General features: G+C 39.0%; 1 protein-coding gene across 1 annotated transcript in view; it reads left to right on the forward strand.

Moving 5' to 3' along the window:
- Nucleotides 1-20,678, forward strand: part of LOC122790151 (pre-mRNA 3'-end-processing factor FIP1-like) — a gene marked incomplete in the record, with an annotated part of 1,284,544 nt that overhangs the window by 519,504 nt on the left and 744,362 nt on the right.

Consider the following 20,678-nt stretch of genomic DNA (forward strand, 5'->3'; position numbering starts at 1 on the left):
AGACCTGTCTGGTGGACCCCAGCCATAAATAAGCTGTACAACAGAAGGAGGAAGCTACTACATGATAGAGCAAAATCCCTGAAAGGGAAGGCAACTCTGATCAGTACTAGCAAGAAACTACGATCCCTCATAAAATCATCTAAGGCTAGATTCGAAAGAAAAATTGCACAAGACGCTAAAGATAATCACAAGGCTTTCTTTAGTTATGTCAGAAACCTGGGTGGAAACTCCCGGATATGCTCTGAGTTAGTGCAAAATGACAAAAAATACACTGAACCCACAGACATTACCAACATCCTGGCAGACAGGTTCAGTGCAAACTTCTCCCCCCCTCCCTCCCAAATGAGCAAATGACTATCCCAACAGAGGGTAGCCTCCCTGACATCACAGATGCACAGGTGAGAGCTGCCCCCTCCAAAGCAAAAAATACAGCATCAATGGGACCGGATGGTGTCCCGGGCTGCGTTTTACATGAGCTCCAAGAAGAACTGAACCCTCACTTAAAATCACTGTTCAGTCTCAGCTTTACAACAGGATATGCACCCAAAGAGTGGCGTACTGCAACAGTGGTCCCACTCCATAAAGGTGGTGCCACAATGGACCCTGGAAACTATCGCCCTATAAGCCTAACTAGCCTGGTCTGCAAAGCTATGGAGCGTATCATCATGGAACTCATAAACAAAGACATTGAGAACCTCCAAACACTGGATCTTACCCAATTCGGCTTTAAGGGCAGATCTTGCCTCTTGAACCTGGTCAATTTCTTTGAAACAGTGACCAAGGCCATAGACGAAAGGAAGGTAGTCTACACAGCCTACCTCGACCTTGCAAAAGCCTTCGACACAATACCCCACTCGGGCTTCATAAATAAGCTCACCAGCTTAAATATCAACCCCTATGTCACAAGATGGGTTGCAAACTGGCTTAGGGATAGAACCCACATGGTCAGAATTACAGGTGCCATGTCAGACTCTAAACCAGTTGCAAGTGGCGTCCCACAAGGCTCAGTCCTGGGACCTCTCTTGTTCGGTATATATTTCTCTGAGGTACAGGCTAACACAGGAGGACTATGGCTGATAAAGTTTGCAGATGACTGCAAACTGGGGGCCATAATCGACTCGCCGGCTGACACAAGCATCCTCCAAAACGTCTCACAGAGACAGATAACTGGTGCCAGAGCCATGGCCTAAAGCTAAATGCCAAAAAGTGCATAGTCATCCCCTTTGGGAAAAAACAAAGTGCCCACAAATTACCACATAGGTGGTAATCCATTAAGTACGGAAGAAGTAATTAGGGATTTGGGGACCCAAGTAGATTGCAATCTCTCCTTTGACAATCACATTGCCAAAGTGGTTAGAAAGACATTCTATATAGCCCACCTTATCACGAAGGGGTTCATATCTAGATCAAGAGAGGTCATTGTGCCCCTCTACTCATCAGGCCCATAATTGAATACAATGCCCCATTTGGGATGTACCTTACCCGACACCTGCTACAACTAGAAAGACCCCAAAAGTACCTCACCAAGAGGATCAAGGGACTCAAACAGATGCCCTACGCAGTTAGGCTAAAGAAACTCCAGCTCTACTCAGTTGCTTACCGCCTACTCAGAGGCAGTCTGTGCGTGACGTATAAAGCCATGTCCAACCCAGAATTAATGGACATGCTCCATCTCAAGAAATCCAAATCCATGAGAACTACACGCTCCAGTGACTTAAACCTCAGCACAGAAATAAATAGAACATACTGGAGGGACAGATTCATATCTCAGAGGCTCCCCACACTCTGGAACAAAATCCCAATCCATGTCAGACAGAGCCCCTCAATGACCCTCTTCAAGAAGAATCTTGACGTTTGGATGGGAGATCGTAGATTTACCCCTGGGATCTCTTCTGTGTCACTGTTAGACAGAGGCACGGTAAACTAACCTTAAATGGGCTATCTTCTGTGACCTACTATACAGAGGCACAGTCAACTAATCTAAGAAGGGTGGCGAAAGCCAGACACACTCTGGCTAGGCTTGTAAATGCCCTAGGGCAGATAGCCTAGTATCAACCTATGTACTTTGGCTTAGGAATGGGGTCCATTCCTGTCATGGTATTAAAAACCCAAAAGACTTAGAGAAATAAAAAAAAAAAAAATCAAGGAAGTAACATCTCAGGTCAACACCCACATGGACTATGACATTGTTGTACTGGTACCTGTGGTTCAATGTCCTGAGTATTTGTGGGACAGCATAAGTAGTTTTATGTGTAGGGTTTTTTACCCTTTGTAATAAGTGTGGTGCAAGTGTCACTGCGAACCTCTGTAGGATTAGTTTTGTTTGTATGAGAGTTTTTTGCCTCCAGCATTCGTGTATTTACATCTGTCATATACTTTTATCTGTTTTATTAAGAAATCGGTTGTCGATGTACATACGGCAATTACTGTAATGTCTCAGAATATCCATCTCAACAAGACTGGTCACAGAGGGAGTCATGAAGGAGGTATATCTATGGCTAGTGATCTACTAGTGGAGTATCCCTAGGGATATTACGTTTTTATTGCAGTCCTTTTGAGCCTGCAGTCATTTTGAAAGTTTTTGTCATGGGAAACTGTTTTTAGTGGCCATCACCTCTGACTAGAGGGTTTCTGAGCTTCCACATCTTATCTTCTAAACCTCCATACCTGATTTTTCACAAAGACAGGGTATCTGTGAGAACTAATCCATCATTCCACCCTAAGGTGGCTTCTGAATCATCAGTCTTCCAGTGTTCTTTCCAAATTTATAAAAGAAGGATGTACAAGTTACATTTGCTGGATGTGCACTGCCAGCTGAGTTTCGGTTTGCACAGAAACAAGGCAATCAGAAAAACTGACTAATTATTTCTCTCTTATTTTCTATCAGGATGGGGAAGGGAGTGTCTAAAGTAATACACTCCCATTGGCTTTTCAGGCTTTCATGTGTACAAAGAATGAGGCTTGTCACTATCCAAACTTCCAAAGGCTCATTCAGCTAGGTCTGTGGCTTCCTCTACAGCCTTCTTTTTCCAGACGTCCTCTTGATGACATATATGCTGCAGCTGTTTGGTCCAAGGTCCATATATTAATTTCACTAAAAACTGGACATAAAATGAATGTCAAGAACCATTTGGTTTGACTGTGCTGCAGAATATCCTTCCATGAGATCTCTCAAGTATAACAATAGCTGTGGACTCTGTCTCATCCGTTGAAGAACTGATGGAAGGGAGAGAACATTAGATGTGGAAGTTAAGTACTCACCATAACAATAGGTCTGTATTTTCCACTTCAGTCCTTCAACTTCCTGTCCTCCTTTTCCCTTATTCTTTTTTTTCACTCCAGGAGTAATATGGCTGACCTAATCTTAAGTTACCATAGGTTTCATTTCAAGCCTTTGCATGATAGCTGGTTTCTTATCCTCTAGTTTTGTTACATGTGTTCAGGGGTGTATTCAGAAAATTCCATTTTGTACTCAAAATCTTATTACTGCCGTCGAAACCCACATGGCATTTAATGTACACATCTTTTTCTGCGCTTCTCTCTAAAACTGTTAAAAATACTGTTTTTTAGATTTGCAATCTTTTCTGTAAGCAAGTTGTGCACCAGTTGTTACAGCCATAACTTCAGACTGCTCTAGATATGATATAGCCTGGAAAAGCTACAATGCACTGAGTGATGCAGGAAAAAAAAAATGTACTCTGTAAAGTGTAATGGGTATGCCTGGCAACACCCTTGCTTTTAAGTCTCCTAGTGTCTTTCAGGGTAGACCACCTTTTTCTAGTATTACAGGCAAACTTAATTTGATGCAACTTGCTCGTCACAAAGGGAATTGTGGGTAAGGGGAAGAGACACAAAGATACCACAGTGGAATTCACGAATAACGCTGTATAGTCCCAAATAATGTAGAAACAGATTTAATATGAAAATGAATGACTTATAATTATTTTTTATTATTATTTTTTATAATTATTTTCTAAATTTTTTCACAATTATTCTAACATTCTGCAAGGGGAAGTGATGTCATAATGAGATATGTCTGTATTTGAATATCCAATTGTTATTGGTTGTAACAGTATATTTAAATGTTTTTACTCATATTGTCAATGTTCTGGTGAAGTCTAGTACATAAATGAAAGCGCTTAACCGTTATTCATATTCATTTTCATACTAAATCTGTTTCTACATTATTTGGGACTCTACAGCGTTATTCGTGAATTCCACTGTGCTATCTTTGTGTCTCTTTAGTGAAGTTGTTACTACGGGGTAAGGGGAAGAGCCTGAGCACGAGATCCAAAGCTTGAGAGTGGCCACAGTTGGATTTGACTCTGATCTGAAGACCCACATGTTGAGGAAGGATGTAAGCAGACAAAACATCTACTTTTTTGGCAATACATAACTTTTGTTTTTCTTCATTAATTTTATATCACAAAAAGACTTGAAACTAAAATGTTTGTCTTAAAACAATTGTTGTAGTGTTATATCCAGATCAGATGGGAATGGGTTTATATTACCCTGTATATCTTTAAATTACTTATAAGATTATTCAGGATTGTTTATAAAGAAATAACACATTTTTCTTGTGGAACATTGGGGGTCCGTTGTAAAAGACAGTACAAAAAGTGCTTTTGAAGACTATTGGCAACCTCTCATCTCATTCTGTGGATGACATACTGGAGTCAGTCTGTGGGTGTCATCACTCCAAGTTTCACAAATTTAACAGATTGTTTTCTTAGCATATTTATTTGCCTAATTTAACACCTATTCAGCAGTTATCCATTTCTTTTTTTTATAACCTCTTGATATACATATTGTAGACCCTGGACATTTTTCAGGTTAGCAGATTTATGCTTTCTTCTGTTATCAGATTCAGTATAGGAAATCTATGTAGTCATTGGTTGAAAAGGAAATCATTGAGACATACTTAGTATTTGCATTTCTGATGATTGCTTTTTTCCTCTGGCAGAAATCTTGTAACAGTGTGAAGAAAAACTGAAAGTTCCACTGGTTTAATTTTACAGGTGTATACATCTCTGATTTTTCCTCTCTTTGATTACTATTATAATACTCTGTTTTTGTCTTTTTAGTCAGAAATTAAATGATACATATGCAAGCATAGGCATAATAGCTCAGATGGCTAGTCTCCCCCATTTTATGGAAGTCTCATTTTATCGGTCACTCGTATTTAAGGTCTAATTCAGGTACTTTAAGAGCAGATAGCTCTTGTGTGCATTTCTGCTTAGCTTGAACTTTAATTCATAGGAAGCTGTCCCATTGTTCCATATTTATCATCATTCAAGGGCATACCGATTCAGCTGTTCCTTCCCTTACACGTTTTATATGCAAATTCGTGCTTCATAAAATCTCTTTACCGAACAATAAACTGCATTTTGTCAGCCCATCATAGAAATAGTGTATTAAAACTTGTATTGCGTCTCTTTTCTTTCTGGTAAGGTCTTCAAGGTGCAACATCTATTTCTTTCTAGTTGTAACAATTTTTTTGAAAAAATTTTAGTCTTTGGAGTCACTGAGGGGTATTTTTGTATTGCTTCATACGAAAGCTTGGTATATTTCAAGATAACTTAAAATGTCTGTGTCTTTATGAAGATGGTAATAGATAGCCAGTAGATAGTTATATTGTCCAAATATTTTTTTTATTTGCTACTTCCAAAAAAAAAAAAGTGTAGTAACTTTTCTTGTAAACTATATATAGGTCTCAAGAGTTTAAAAGCTGATTTATTGAGATTTTTATTCATTGTAGCAAAATATAGTGTGTTCTCACTTCTAGCTCACCCATTTGAAAGTCTGAGGATGCTAGGTTTGTTTGTTTCAGATTACACTGTTCATACAGTTTGTCACATTTCATTATGTTTTGTATTTTTAATTCTAAGGCAAGCATATACAGTACTGTCTCTGTCTGTAAAATTTTAGACATGCTTCACTTCATTAACTTTGTATTGAATCTCTTTAACTAGTTTCTACAGCATAAATATTTTAAATTTGTTTCTTTATAGTGAATCAGTAATTTAAAGCATAACCATGTAAGTGCTGGTTAAAATCAGTCAGTTCTGATGTTCCTGTTAGATCTGCATAATTTAATGTTGCCACATATTTTAGTATGTATTACAATGCAAGAAATATTTTTTGCACCACTTTTTGCCCTGCCTGCTGACCATCAAGCCTCAGGCATTACTGTCTTCCAAAGAGGCCTCACCCAGGCAGCCATCAGGGTGAATTGTGCTCTTTCCAGCATCCCAGCAGTGAGAACTTTTTCATTTTATAGTCTTGCCCATCCCTGGTGGTAATGTGAGCACTTGCGACACTGTAAAGAGATGCATGCATGTTCTCTCACATGCACTTGACAGGGCTACCATCACCAGCTTGGGTGGCCATACCCACATCTTGCTGGCAGTGGCTGTCTGCATCATGTCATGTGTAGTACAGGAAATACTTTGGTGCAGATACAATACTTGTAATGCAGTAAATAGATTTAGTTTAACATCCAGTTTCCTAATTTAGTTATGCTGGACTGCTTTTAATTCCATACCAGCTTTTTATGTCCATTGTTCTTTAGAGATCATTTTAGTCTTCCTGTGACTACAGATTTTTTTCTGAAATGTCCTCGCCTAATTTCATCTTGACTAAAGTTCCTTTTTTATTCAGATTATAATAGGTTGCCTGCCACTGTTAGGATTTTTCATTTCTTTTTTCTGCTAAACTTTGCTCTGTAAACATCTACTTTGTCTCCCATGGGAGCATTCTTCCTCCTCATTCAATACAAGCCTCCATTTGTAAAAATCCAAGACAGTGGTACGAGTTAAAAGAAAATGGAATTTATTCAATATACTTTGCATCATTTAGCTGTTATAACCAAAGCACAATGATGGTATGACACATTCAGACTAGAAGAAGGGATGCAAATGAATTTAAACTCTGTTTAAGACATCATATTGATGACTTAATTCTGCTTAGTGTATGTACTACACTAAAGATATGTACAGTAAAGGTAAACCTGATTATGATTTAACACATGAATGATCTGTTCATTTTATCGAGCATTTTCATTCCAGAGTACCATCTTATAAGTTTTTTTGTCATGTGATCCTCTCACTAGTTCATCACATTTCCCCTTCTCAGATGCTTTCTGCTTTTTTTGTCTTTATTAAATTATCACTTAAGATACTGACTGCGGTGGTGGTGCTGGGGTAGCGTTGTCGCCTCACATTAAGACATTGTCCTGTTTGATACTCAGCTAGAGATTCTTCTGTGTGGAGACATGCGTGAATGGGCGTACCTTCGTTGAAGGTTGTGCGCCAGGGCCTGCAACTCGGCGCATAAAAATCTACTGCCAATCATTAGCGGACCGGAGTTCCGCTGTGACGACCACTAACCGGGAAAAAACGAAAGACACAAACAAACATAGACATACATTAATAGAATAGAAAACAACCATAGTAATAATTGCCATCTTCATGAATTAAACATTGCATATGTTCTCTTTTTGACAATTATTCACGCCCAACAATACATAAATTGCTTAATTCTTGCCTTCCCTTAAAAGTTACTCCTCCTCTAAAAGATAATTCTGCATGTATTCTTCCCACAAATTCCTTTTATTTCTGTGTAGTTTGCGGTTTCCCTTTTTAAAATCTAGGTTTGTTTATTTTGCAATATTTAATACATCATGTCTCCAGACTAGTTTGGAAAGTATTTTGTTTGGCTCTTTTCATTTCCAAAGTTGTCTCCACTAGATCCAAAGACGTTTTCATCCTCCTCTAATCAAATCTTGTCAGACTTGTTATTGAATATAATGCACCTTCTGGCATGTATTTGTCTAAATATATCACACAATTTGAGACCTCAGAGATTCATTAGAAATCTTAGTTATTAGGAAAGACTGCCAGTTCTTAGTCTGTATTCAGTCTCTTGCAGACTCCTGCATGGAAATCTATCAGACCTTTTTAACCATGAAAGCACCAACCCTGTTTCACTAGCTATTCCTTCACAGAACTAACTGTACATCATAATGTTCTGTTAAAAAAACTAAACTTTTATCAGCAGATAAATAAGACATGTTAGCACAATAGATTTGTATCCTAATGTATCCCTCAGCTCTGGAACAAGCTTCCAGTACGTGTTGAGCACAGTTGCACCCTCGTCACCTTCAAGGTAAAACTAGATAGCTGGGATGGGCACCCTTATATTTCCCTGAGCCATGCTGTCTTTGAGGCTAGTGGGAGCTATTGTAGAGTGTGCTTTCAATAGTTTCTTTTATTCCCACCCCACCCCCCCGCAGGGCTTGTAATGATCTGCAGGCTGATTGCGCCGTACCCACCCTTGAGTGATACAAAGAAGTTATTTTGTTAACCTTGTAATCCTAGATTGTGTAATTAAAAAATATTTTAATAATGCACTACATAAGAGCAAATTTTCCCGAAGACGCCTGTTTGAGGAAGAAAGCATTTAGTATACTTCATCAGGCTGGGTTTTCCTTTGATCTTTATTTTTTTCTATACTTATTATAGTTATGATATTTTTTCAACTCTACAGTGAAAAATGGAATTGATTTAAAATTTATTGCAAACTCATAATACATATTCTACTGCCAGAATGCTGAAGGTTGCATAGTGTTATGGGAGAGGCTGATTAGGTTCATGCCAGATGAAGCTGTGATTTGCAAGCAGTACCATACGTATAGAATACATTGGCAAATATCTGTATCATTTGGTGAATGCTTTTCAAGTGTTTGTCCTTCCCTATCCTAGATCAGCATTGTCCTTATTACAATTATTTTTGTTGGCTTGGAAAAAAAAAAACTTACTTGTGACTTTGCCCACAAAAAAAAAAAACACACACACATGCATCCAGCTAACATTTGCACTCATGCAGTGGAATTGACGATAACAGGTAAGACCATCTCATACGCTGTGCAGTCGTAATGGCACTTCCCAGTTCTGATAGTTTCAGGAAAACAGCATTGTTGTGTGTGTGCAGGTAGCATGCATGAGGTTTTCCAAAAGAAGGTCTTCCCCACTGTAGAATGATTTTTTCTCAACTGGATCACCAGCTAACCTTTTTCTATTCTGTATATTGGAAGAAAGGTCTACCTGAGGGTTACTTTTCTGATTAACTTAGTAGGCAAAATTGTATTTTTAATATCTTCCTGCCATTTACAGAGCCCCTTTGAATGCAAAGATTGAAGGGATAACTTTGTGATAACACCAGACACTCATTCACACTTTCCCATGACATAGGAACTTAAAAACTCAGTTTGTTTTTGGGTTTTTCTTTGTTTTTGTTTTTTTTTAGGGCAGAGTTTTGGACCCCTAACATTTTCATGACTAGTTCTGCAGTTTCCTTTCCCTGCAGGTAAAGAAGGCTTTTCACTTTTTTAGGTAGAAAGATTTACACAGTATTAGAAATGGAGTTTTTTATTTTTTTTTTTACTTTTTACTTTTCTCTGAGCCCTTTGCCCAGTGGTATAGTTATGTACCTTCACTTCATTGGACAACATTTTTCTATGGTCAAACTGAATGTAGATGACATCTGTGCATATCCATTTTAACTGCATTAGTCTGGTTGAACATTTTCTGTAGCTATTTAGTTACTGAATCTGCAGTGGTACCCTATTTGACAATGTTTGATTTTTGTGACAAAAGTGAGCACCAGTCCTTTGCTATACTTAAATGATCATGACTTTGTTTTTGACCTTCCTTGGTCTATGAATTTTGTTATGAACTCTTCCTTGATCGAGAATGTACCTTGAGTAGTATAGATGTGATGGTGGGTCCCTCTACTGACTTGCGTGTTTTTGTTTCATACTTGGAAAACTTTGTTAAAGACTCTCTTTGTGGTAGTTGTTGAATTAATAATTGGTTGGGGGGGTTATACTATATCAAGACCTACTTTATTTTTCACCGTCAGAACTTGGTCTTCAGAACATGTAAGACCTAGGATTTCTCCGTTTTCCTCAGCTGTTAAAAATTCATACTGTTTATTGTTAATGTGGCTGTTAGGCCTAAAGTGCAGAGAAATTTCATGTCACTTATAGGTTCACAGGTAAGTACTAGGTTAGCTGCCCTTGTGGGCAATTTTAAGCTTAGACAATTTCTCTTTTCGTGCTCGACATTATCCCAGTTGTTTATAGATTGGTCTTACCCATCCTGTGGTCGATAGTGTATATATTGCCTCTAATGAGAATAATTGGGGTCATACCATAGATAATTTGAGGGGACCCATGCATGGCCCAAAGCATTTAAGAGGTGCCTTTCTCTCCATTAGTAAGACAGGGGCAGACCTGGGGTAAATTTTCTGTTTCTCATACATCTAAGTTGCACTTGAATGTGGACAGGGATAAACTATATTTATGTGGCTAGGGAGTCTTCTACAGCAGCGGTATCTTCTGCAAGATGTAACTGTCTCCAAACTATTCTGTTGATGTTCCACCAAACAAAAAGAACCCAGCAAGGGCACGCACTAATAACAAAAAATAAAAAACATATAGTGCAACCTTTAAAAAAATGCTTTATTACCACTGGAATAGTGGAATAAATAAATTCATACCACTGGAATAGTGGAATAAATAAATTCAATCAGCAACTAAGCGCTTTCATTAATCTCTTTGGCTTCATCAGAGTTAGAGAGCAAATCACAACACCAAATAAATATACATTTAAATTTTTCATCAACCAATCATTGTCCCACTATCAAAACTTCCTATTACATACATAATTCATGAATGACATCATTGCACCCTCCCTGAAATATTTAAATAAACACTCATCCACATCTCTATTCATATAAAACAAATAACTATAAAATACATAAAATTACCACACCATATTAATAAGTACTTAATATTATTATTGCACAGTCTCTAAATACATTCTGCTTTTTGTTTTAGAGTTGGCATAATAGATGTATTGTCATTAAGACCTGGGGGTGTTGTTGCATATAGCCTTACCTGCCAACTATATTCCTTTTTCTTCCACCCTCAGTTTGTCATTTCCACCTCTATCACTAGGACTAATTTTGTCTATATCAAAAAAGATGAATTTTTTTTTAATTGACAACTTTTACTATGAAAATAAAGGGCATTATGTTTGTCTTTTTTATTTATTGCTCTAATGTGTTCTGATATTCTGTCCTTTAATCTGCAGACAGTTTTGCCCATGTAGAAGCCTGAACATATACTGTACATGTTGCGATATAAACCACCATTGATGTATTACAGCAGCATCTACCTGGGCAAGCTATTGTCCTCTCATATCCTGGGACAGAAACATATGGCCCATCATTAATAAATTTGCAATTCCTGCACATCCCACATTTATACATTAATGATCTTTGTTTTTGTATTTTTGGTCTTTCTAAAAGGTGTTTTATATTTTCCCCCTACAAAAAAACACTTTAGGGAACATACCTAACTTCTTTTTGTTATCCTCAGAGATGCACAAAAGCCACATTCTATTTATTGTCTTAGTATCAGATGCTTGATTTATTGTATCTCAAAATAAGTGCCTCACGTTTTTGGCTTTTGTATTTGTCCCTGTCCTTTAAATTCATGTCCCCATAAAATAGGTGGAAACCTTGTATTTCTATTACTTACTACTACTTTACGTATTCTCAAGAGCAATTTCAGAGGGTATCCCCTCTCAAGGAACATCCCTATTAATTTATACATTTCATCTTGTTATAGATCATTGTCACTCACCAAACGAGACAATCTGACCCTCTGGCCTTTTACTACACTTTTTTCTCTGGAAAAATAGGGTAACAACTCTCAAAATGTAAAAGTGAGTTACTATATGTCTCCTTTCTATATATATATATATATATATATATATATATATATATATATATATATATATATATATATATATAAATATATATATATTACTCTGTAAGCCCACCTCTGTTTTTTCTGATTTTTATATCTAAAAAGTTCACCATGTTAGCATGCTAATGACTAGTAAATCTAAAAACGGGGTAATGTGATTCAAGTATTCAACAAATGTGTGAGCATCACTTTCACTTCCTTTCCAGAGGATAAGAATATCATCCAAAAATCTGTTGTATAATTAAATTTTATCCTTAAATATAGACTGAAAATGAATAAATCCTCCCAATACTATAATACCAAATTGGCAAATCCTGGAGCACATCTAGCTCCCATGGCAACTCCAGACTTCTGATGAAACAGTTCACCTTCAAATAAGATAAAATTATTCTTCAGTACAATTTCCATCAGTTCTACAAGAACATTGATTTTTATCATATCCAGCTTCCTACTTTTATGTAAACTTTCCCTAAAATAAACCAACCCCTCAACATGTGGGATGGTAGTATACAAATTTTCTACATCAATAGTTAGGAATGAAAATTCTTCAGTCCTGTTCACATTTTTTAAACGTTCTAAACACTGCCATGAGTCTCTAAGAATATGTGCTATATACCTTATAACTTCCTTGGTCCCCAAGTTCACATATGCAGCAAGGGGTTCAGTCTTTGAACCCGCCACTGCAACAATCGGTCTAAACGGGGGTTATAAACATTTTTGTGGATCGTGGGGATACCAGAGATAACAGGGATTCTTGGGTAGTCTACTTTAAGGAAATTAAACTCATTCTCATTAATTGCCCCCTGGAAAAGAGCATCCATCAAATATAAATCAATTTTGTTATAGGCAATATATCCTGCATTCCTTGATATGCTACTAAACACAGTTGTATCACTTAATGGTTGTTGCATTTTTGAAACATAATCAATTTGGGTCATAATCACTGTCCTCCCACCCTTATCAGGTTTCATTATTCTAAGTTCTCCATTATTTGCTAAATCAAATAATACACTTCTTTCTTACATGCTTAAATTATCAACACCATTATTTTTTGTTTTTAAAACATTCCTCATTTCATCTGCACATTTTCTTTCAAACATGGTTATCTCATTATTACTTGGGGTAAAAATTTATGTCTAGTACAAACACCTTGTGGGGCTGCAGACATTTCATTTTTGTCTAAAAAATATATTTTCAAATTCAACTTTTTTGTATATAACTTTAAACTAGTAAATAAATCAACAATGTCCAATCTAAATGAAGGGACAAAAGAAATACCTTTACTTAGCACTTTATGGTGTGTTTCATCAATAACAACTCCAGAAAAGTTATAAATGGTAAAACCATTTTTCATTACAATATCACATTGCATACCATCGTAATTGTTATCAGTTAGTTCTTCTCTTACATTTTTAAAATTTCCACTATTTTCACATACATAATAAACTGAATTGTTAAATGAGTCCAGTTGGCCATCATAACCAGGCCTTACATAAGCAGTATCTTTTTCACTTCACGGAGGCATTAATTAATACCTCCTGTTCCTTTTCCATTGTTTGCCCCTTTTGTAATGCTCGTGGGGCTGTTGATAAGTCCCATATTGCTGGTTCTTGAAATTCTGCTCGTTTCTGTTCATAAGTCTCTCGGATCTCCTTAACTGTTGTGGAGCGTTTTAAAAAATCACCATCATTGTTTTCCAATCTTACATCTGTTACTGGGGCTTGTTTCCCTTCATTAACATGAATTTCAGTCCCATTGCCAAAAGCCCTTCCAACAGGATAGGCCCTTTTATTTTTGTAATCATTTAGGTCACGGGTCAATTTTTTAGATTTCACCTCCACATTTTTCGTAACAAATTCATCTATATTATTAATCACTTTCCGATGACTACGTATTCACCAAACAATAAATCACTAGCAGTTGCCTGATTCATAGTAGTAAGTTATTTTTCAAATATTTTTAACTTACTTGAGTTGTTCTTGATGATAATGTCCGTCATAGAAAGACCAGTTTTGTTGAACAAATCAATTAACTCCAACTACGCTGCACTTCCACTTTCTATACATATTGGCAGTTTCCGCAGTCTCAAACCCTTCAGTACTTGTCGTAACTCCAATGATTTGTTCAAAAAAGCATTATCCAATTGTAGTGCTCTGTATTTCTTGCATGTTGCTTCAAAATCAGAAATCTGTTTCCTCAATGCCAGTCTTTCGGTTCTGTCCTTGTTCAAGTCCGAGAACCCCAAGGTAGGTGGGTGTAACCACAAACTGATGTCATCCGTCACATTGTGGCTCCGGGAAAACCCCGTTGTAGCTGTTTCACCTTCTTCAGCAATAGGCGAATGCCAAGTGAAGAGTTCTGCCTGCATACTCGTCAATGTAGCACTCAAAACATTGTTCATTCCTTCCTTAGAAAGCAGAGATGCAAGTCTCTGTACTGATGTTGTCAGCTCGGAAATAGCTGCCTCCATCTTAAAAAAGAACCACCAGCAGTAGTAAGCGGAATAAAAAGCCGCACAAACAAAAGACTCCACCAAACAAAATGAACCAAACAAGGGCACGCACTAATAACAAAAAATAAAAACGAATAGTACAAACTTTAAAAAAACGCTTTATTACCACCGGAATAGTGGAATAAATAAATTCAATCAGCAACTAAGCGCTTTCACCAATCTCTTTGGCTTCATCAGAGTTAATGAGAGCTGCTTGGTAGTAACTTGATTTAAGTGTAGCTATCATTCTAAGTCTTTTGGATTAAGCACTTGGGCTTCAGACCAGTTGTTTTACATTAGGAAGGTTTGTGGCCTGCACTGTGGTGGCAGGACAGGTAGCTTACATCCTTCTAAGTTGGGAACTGCTGATTGAGGGCTCAGTGTCTGTTATTCTAAAAGTGTATTAATTCTGGTTTAAGCACTTGGGCTTCAGGCCAGTTATTTTACATTAAAAGGGTTCGTGGTCTGCACTCTTGTGGGAGGAGAGGCTGGACTCTGCCCTTCTGAGCTGGGAATTTCTGGTTAAAGGCTTATAGTGCCTGCATATTTGAACTGCTTCTTACTGAAATTGGTACACCTTGTTTGCTGTAGCATAGACTAGATCCAGGCCTGCTGAATCTAGCTTTGTTTGTATGCTTATTTCCCTGAAACGCTAATTCCACCTAAAACGTGGCTTTTCAGCGCTTCTGTGGATCCCTAGTGATATCTGCATTGCTTTACTGTACTTATTTCCTTGTTTCACTTGAAAGAAAGTTACTGTTTGTCGTTTTTGCATTTGTTACCTGTAACACATTGCATTTAAGTTACCTGGCACTTGCTCACTAAAGCAATTATATAAGTCAGCACTAACAAATTAAAAGCACTACACCCTCACAAACTCCCCTTGAGTACCTCGTTCCCCATTGGCCCTTTTTTTCAATTATAAAGGAATTCCCAATACTATTCTAGCATGTCCAAAGGCCAGTTGTCAATCTCCTCTCCGGTCCAGCTGGTGAATCTGGGAATCTTGAGGCAATATTACAACTGCCTCATGTACACAGACAACCCTCTCCTCCTCCCAACAAATTCCAACACATGTGAGAGATGCAACCATATAGCCATACTGGAGGCTAAGCTCTCTCAACTCAGTACTGGCGAAACCAGTCAGGAGGAGAAGGAAACCGCACTCACTACAATTCCAGTCTCACATAAACCTACCACGACAGCAAACCAAACACATAAACACACAAAAACATACTCGGAGGCTCTAAATAAAAATCTGCCTAAGCAGCAGAAACCTCCAAAGCAGATATCCAAGCAATCACTACCCCAAAACAAAACACGTGCAACACATAGCTCACAAAGCCAGTGTGCCGAACAGTCACAGCCCTTAAGGCTAAACAACACACCTTATACACTTGTAATAGGTGACTCTATCGTCAGGCACACTGACATCCCGCTCACCAGGCTGAACAAGGAGAAGGTCATGGTGAGCTGCCTGACTGGTACTAGGATCCACCACATAACACAAGTACTCAGGTCACTCCAAGGCAAGTACAAATATGACTCAGTCATTGTCCATGCTGGTGTGAATGACCTGAGATGTACCTCCTGGACTACATGAAAAGAGACATAGAGGCGCTCTCTGAGCATGTAGCCCAGGCCGGTATGACCCTGACCTTGAGTAGCATCTTACCCTCACCAAGAATGATGCCACAATATGAAGACAAGATGATCAATTTCAACAATTGGCTTAAGTATTAGTGTCATTCAAAGGGGATCCAATGCCTGTCAGCCTGGGATGACATGCTCGACAAGCCATGATGCTTCACTAGGGACGGCTTGCACCTGTCACCCCTGGGCTTTCGGATATTGGCAAAGGCTCTTGCTACCCCCATAGTGCCTTTTTTAGGCAAGGCTCAAAAGACAAACCCACATCTATAGGTATCACAAGGGATAAGAAACTAAGAGTAATGCTACTCAACGCCAGAAGTCTAAACCTCAAGATGCACGCACTCGAAACTCTCCTTAGCATGGAGAACATCAATATCTGTGCAGTAACAGAAACCTGGTTCAAGGCTCCCGAGAGCACCCCAGCACTACCAGGTTATACCTCATACCATGCTTTTCGGCCCCAAAACTTGGACCGTACCACAAAAGGAGGGGGAGTATCAATATTCGTCAAAGATACCCACACCTCCAGATTGGTGGCACAGCACGAAGCATCAGAGACTGTCCATGTGCAACTAACAGTGGGTAAAACTGCCTTCCAGTTTATAGCCTGCTACAGACCACCCTCTCAAACCCAGGAACCCCACTCGGCCTTCCTGAGAACACTGGAAAATATGAAGGTCTCTCCAAACACCATTATATTGGGCGACTTCAACTACCCAAACATAGACTGGGAGCATTACTCTAGCTCCAACACCCTAGCCCAAAGGTTCCTAGAATTTGTGAACTCAAATGCTGTGGAACAACTTGTTACCACTCCCACAAGAGGGGAAAACATACTGGACCTGATCATCACCAACATGGGGACTCTATGCTCCAGACCAGAAGTGTATCCCTCACTGGTAAGATCAGACCATAAACTAATCTCACTGGATATTCACATCCCGACTCCACCCCCTGCCCTGAAATCCACAGTGAAAAACTTCTCTAAAGCAAATTTCACACTCCTCAAAACCGAGATGGAATCCTTCAAAGCCCCCGGGCCTGTGGAAAATACGTCCCAGACCGCAGAATCCTTTATAAACGCATTCTATGAACACCTTCAGGAATGCATGGATCATGCAATCCCAAATAAAACCAAGACCCAATCCTCCAAAGGCAGATGTCTTGTCTGGTGGACCCCAGCCATAAACAAACTATACAATAGAAGGAGGAAGCTACTACATGATAGAGCAAAATCCCAAAAAGGGAAGGCATCTCTGATCAGTATTAGCAAAAAACTATGGGCACTCATAAAATTGTCTAAGGCCAGCTTCGAGAGAAAAATTGCACAGGACACTAAGGATAATCACAAGGCTTTCTTTAGTTATGTTAGGAACCTGGGTGGGAATTCCCAGATATGCTCAGAATTAGTCCAAAATGACAAAAAATACACCGAACCCACAGACATTGCCAACAATCCCAGCTGACAGGTTCAGCGCAAACCCCCCCCCCCCCCGCCAAAAGGGCAAATATCTATCCCAGCAGAGTGCTGCCCCCCTGACATCTCAGATGCTCAGGTAAGAGCTGCCCTCTCCAAAGCAAAACACACAGCATCAATGGGACCAGACTGTGTTCTGGGCTGCGTCCTACATGAACTCCAAGAAGAGCTAAACCCAAACATAAAACTACTGTTCAATCTCAGCCTTACTACAGGATATGTACCCAAAGAGTGGCGTACAGCAACAGTGGTCCCTCTCCACAAAGGTGGTGCCTCAACGGATCCTGTAAACTATCGCCCCATAAGCCTGACTAGCTTGGTCTGCAAAGCTATGGAAAGGATCATCATGGACCTCATAAATAAAGATATTGGGGACCTACAGACACTGGATCCTACCCAGTTCAGCTTTAAGGGCAGATCCTGCTTCTTAAACCTGGTTGATTTCTTTGAAACAGTCACCAAGGCCATTGACGAGGGGAAGGTGGTCCACACAGCCTACCTGGACCTCGCAAAAGCCTTCGATACGATACCCCACTCGGGCATTATAGATAAGCTCTCCAGCTTAAATATAAACCCCTATGTCACTAGATGGGTTGCAAACTGGCTCAAGGACAGAACCCACATGGTTAGAATTGCTGGAACCATGTCAGACTCCAAACCAGTTACAAGTGGCGTTCCACAAGGCTCAGTCCTGGGACCTCTCTTGTTCGGTATATATTTCTTGGAGGTACAGGCCAACACGGAAGGACTGTGGCTGACCAAGTTCGCAGATGACTGCAAACTGGGCGCCATAATCGACTCTCCAGCCGACACAAGCATCCTCCAAAAGGGCCTCATAGAAACAGACAACTGGTGCCAGAGCCATGGCCTCAAGCTAAATGCCAAAAAGTGTATAGTCATCCCCTTTGGCAAAAACAAAGTGCCCACAAATTACCACATAGGTGGTAATCCATTAAGTACATAAGAAGTAATTAGGGACCTGGGGACCCAAGTTGATAGCAATCTCTCATTTGACAACCACGTGGCCAAAATGGTTAGAAAAACATTTTATATAGCCCACCTGGTCATGAAGGGATTCACATCTAGATCAGGGGAGGTCATCATGTCTCTTTACTCATCCCTCATCAGGCCCATAATTGAGTACAATGCCCCTTTTGGGATGTACCTTACCAGACAACTGCAGCAACTGGAAAGACCCCAAAAGTACCTCACCAAGAGGATCAAAGGGCTCAAACAGATGCCATATGCTGCCCGGTTAAAGAAACTCCAGCTCTACTTAGTGGCATACCACCTGCTCAGAGGCGATCTGTGCCTGACGTATAAAGCCATGTCCAACCTGGAATTAATGGACATGCTGCACCTCAGAAAATCCAAATCCCATCGAGCTACGCGCTCAAGAGACTTGAACCTCAGCACTGAAATAAATAGGACATGCTGGAGGGACAGATTCATAACCCAGAGGCTACCTTCACTCTGGAATAAAATCCCAGTCCAGGTTAGGCAGAGTCCCTCATTGACTCTCTTCAAGAGGAATCTTGATGAGTGGATGGGAGATCGTAGGTTTACCCCGGGTATCACTTCTGTGTCACTGTTAGACAGAGGCACAGTATTACTAACCTCGAAAAAGGACATAGCAAAATTAATTTAAAATGGGTGGTGAAAGCCAAACACACTCTGGCTAGGCTTATAAATGCCCTAGGGCAGATAGCCTAGTATGAACCTATGAACCTATGAAATCACAACACCAAATAAATATATATTTACATTTTTCATCAACCAATCATTGTCCCACTATCAAAACTTCCCACTTTCCTATTACATACATAATTCATGAATGACATCATTGCACCCTCCCTGAAATATTTAAATAAACACTCATCCACATCTCTATACATATAAAACAAATAACTATAAAATACATAAAATTGCCACACAGTATTAATAAGTACTTAGTATTATTATTGCACAGTCCAAATACATTCTGCTTTATTTTTTCAGGTTTTTTAAAGTTTGCACTATTCGTTTTTTATTTTTTGTTATTCTGTTGATGTTGCAGAAGAGGTTTAGATTCCTAAACTGAGTATTTCTAATGACATCTGACTTGCTGATTAGTAAATCTATTAGTAATGGGTTGGAGAATGCCTTGTATGGCAGACTCAGGTCACCTATTAGCAGTCTGTAGGATACTGAGTATAGTGACAGGGTTTGAGTTGGTCCAAGCAGGACATGCGGTTTAGGCTTTTGTATCCTTTTAGTAAGGTATCTTTATGGACATTCCAGGTGTTGGCATGTGTCTGGACTGATACATACCAGAGGGAGCATTATATTTAATGATTGGCCTACAATGAGGGCTGAATAAAGGGGGGCAGTGACATCCCTAGATCTAGACACAACCCATTTATTTATAAGCTGTGCAATACAGAAGAATTTTTATTACAACAGCGGACCCGTGTTGGTCAAAAGTTAGATCACTTCCTCAAGTAGTATAGTGCATTGTTTCATTGTCAGCATGTACCTTTTTTAATTTTTGTTTTTCTTTTCCAGTGTCATGGTTTATGAATCAAAATATTACTCTACTAGCAGATGTTTGCATAATCCATGCTCCATCCTCAACACCTTTTTCCTATTTTGCACATGGGGTTGGAGTGTCACTTCATCATTGACAATCCTCTCAAGCCAAGGTTTACACCATCGGGTGGCTAGCCCTGTCATGTTAGTTCATTCGCACCACTCACACACACTCACCTACAGCCAATTCCTAGTGTCCAGTCCACCTACTGCATGTCTTTGAAAAATGAGAGGAAACCCATGTGACCAGTGGGAGGGCATGCAGACTCCGTACAGAAGACACCTCAGCAGAGAATCAAACCGGAGGATCTCTTGTTGTGAGGCGACAACGCTAACCGCTGCACCACTGCGGCCACCATTTGCATGAAACAGTTAAAAATTAAGCATGCTGCTTACTACGTTCAGTATGCTTCTTCTGCACGCAGTGTTTATCCTCAAATCTAAAATAATGTGAGTCATCTGCATCTGTTTTAAGCAGTGTGCGCACTATATGTATATATATATATATATATATATATATATATATATATATATATATATATATATATATATATATATATATAAAGGGTTGGTAGAGAATGTAACCCCAGTTGTTGGATTTTCAGATCCCAGGTTAGTTTTGACATTGTGCTTAATTGTTTGTCATATCCATA

This window comes from Protopterus annectens, chromosome 15.part0 (genome assembly GCF_019279795.1).
Source record: "Protopterus annectens isolate FY-2018-M chromosome 15.part0, PAN1.0, whole genome shotgun sequence".
Classification (NCBI taxonomy): Eukaryota; Metazoa; Chordata; order Ceratodontiformes; family Protopteridae; genus Protopterus; species Protopterus annectens.